This window comes from Scylla paramamosain, chromosome 13, assembly GCF_035594125.1.
Source record: "Scylla paramamosain isolate STU-SP2022 chromosome 13, ASM3559412v1, whole genome shotgun sequence".
In the NCBI taxonomy this organism is placed as follows: domain Eukaryota; kingdom Metazoa; phylum Arthropoda; class Malacostraca; order Decapoda; family Portunidae; genus Scylla; species Scylla paramamosain.
This window is the reverse complement of record NC_087163.1, coordinates 1,392,501-1,394,495: the sequence shown is the minus strand read 5'-3', so window position 1 is coordinate 1,394,495 and position 1,995 is coordinate 1,392,501. Positions and strand designations below refer to the sequence as shown.

At 40.5% G+C, this 1,995-nt stretch overlaps 1 long non-coding RNA gene across 3 annotated transcripts in view; it reads right to left on the bottom strand.

The window, feature by feature from the left end:
• Positions 1 to 600: 600 nt before the first annotated feature.
• LOC135106294 (uncharacterized) overlaps positions 601 to 1,995 on the bottom strand; it is a 7,538-nt gene continuing 6,143 nt past the window's right edge. For all 3 annotated transcript variants that reach the window (XR_010271244.1, XR_010271243.1, XR_010271242.1), the window contains one exon: positions 601 to 1,564. This is a non-coding gene — a long non-coding RNA (uncharacterized LOC135106294). The remainder of the gene's footprint in view (positions 1,565 to 1,995) is intronic.

Below are 1,995 nucleotides of genomic sequence, written 5' to 3'. Positions count from 1 at the left end.
CAGCTCAAGCTGGTATCATCTGGATGATAAAATGAAGCCCACCATCAGTACATGAATACATACAAATACATAAAAAGGCAAAATTCATGGAACATCGGACAATTTAACATCACTTAGAAAGAATATCATATAATCTAAAGGAACATTTACTGGAGTGACTTAAACACCAGGCAGTCATCATGAAGCTGGTGAGTTGCCATGTATGTTTTAAAAAGTAGCACTTGACAACCACTGTATTGCTGTGTTACCTGTACTTAACCTGTACCTTAACTGACATACAAAAATTTTATTTGTCATTTGCTGTTCTTGTAAGGCTTTGATAGCAAAGATTGTACACAAAAAAATGATCACTTAATACTGTGTGGTGCCACTGGAGTATGTAGCGAGCCGAGGAGGGAAGGAAAGAGATGGCAGCCCACCCAGGCAAGCGGTTCCTGCAACACAACTTAAGTATAGATTTTCCAGTTCTGAGTCAGTAAGATGTTTAGAGCTGGCTATAGAATAATGCTAAAAAGAAAAGTTAGCAGTGAAAGAGTTGATTTACTGAGAATTTCTTTCAGGCTTTACAAGGAGACTGAAAGGAGATAAGTCATTACTGAGAGAGAGAGAGAGAGAGAGAGAGAGAGAGAGAGAGAGAGAGAGAGAGAGAGAGAGAGAGAGAGAGAGAGAGAGAGAGAGAGAGAGAGAGAGAGAGATTACTGTATGCATGTGTGTGTTGTTGAGGATGGGGAGAGGGAGAACAGTGGGAGACCAAGAGAGGGAAGGACAGAGAGGGGGGAAGAAGGAAACAGAGAGAACTTATATGACTTGACTGTGTGTGTGTGTGTGTATGAATAGAATTCCTCATTAAGTCCTTCCTTGCTATGTCGTGAAGGCTCGAATGCTTGTGAACCTGTAAGTGCAGATGTCTTGCCAACCTCACTTCAAAGGAGATTTTGGACAATTTACTAGAATACAACAGCACAGTAACAATAGAAGGTAGCAAGATATATAAATGCAAAAGGTAAGTGAAAGGGTATTTGTTTGAACATTACCAGGGTCATGTAGTTCTGAATTGTTGCTTGTTTTCCCTATTAAATTTGGATTATGCTGCTCCTTTTCTCATGATGCTGCATTTACTGGTGTTGAGGAGGAGTGATAAGAGGCTGTAGAGAAAGCATTTTGAATTCTTTTTGTCAACTTTATGCATGGATAAACTGTGTATATACATCACTAAATATAAAAACAGTGAAATGGAAGAGAATTGTGAGCAAGAGATCTAGGGAAGAAAGGTAGTTAAGGATGCAAACACAGGATATGAAAGCTTGGAGAACATGAGAGCAAATGAAGATTATAGAAAGGTAAGCAGCCAGTGCATGTCTGTGCTGTTCAGTGAAGTTCTTCAAAACTATTTTCAGCACAAGATGATCTGCTGGTATACTTGCTGAACAGAATGGATTGATTGACAATGTGGATGTAGATGCAGCTCCTGGTGATCCTATGCTTGGTGGGGTGTTGCAGCACTGCTACAGCTTCTGTTGCCACCAATCATTATCTGCTTCTGAATTTTCTTCCCACCACGGTCCTGGAAAGAAGAGCACTGTCATGTTATTGGCCGAGTTTACCTTGAAAGGGAACACGTTTTCTTAGTGTCCCGTGTTCCAGCTTCCTTTCACGCCTTTCGAACATTTTCCTTATTATTGGTTATAAGTAGTGTAAAGCTTTAAAAATCCATTTTATATCACGTAGTATTGTTCTCTTCATAATTTAAGTTCTTTATATCTTTGTATGTATAAGGGAGGAAGTATAAATGAGGTGGAAATATGTTGAAACAAGGGGAGCTTGAGTGGGCAACAACACATTCCAAGGAGGGGAAGGCAGAGCGCCTTGGGTTGTGAGGTAGAGAGGAAGGTGGCGTCTCTCAGGGAAGAATCTTGGTGTGGATTGGTGATGGAGTGAGTGTGTGGAGGTATTAGTGGTGTAGCGGTATAACTTTGATATCCAGGATCAGATGAG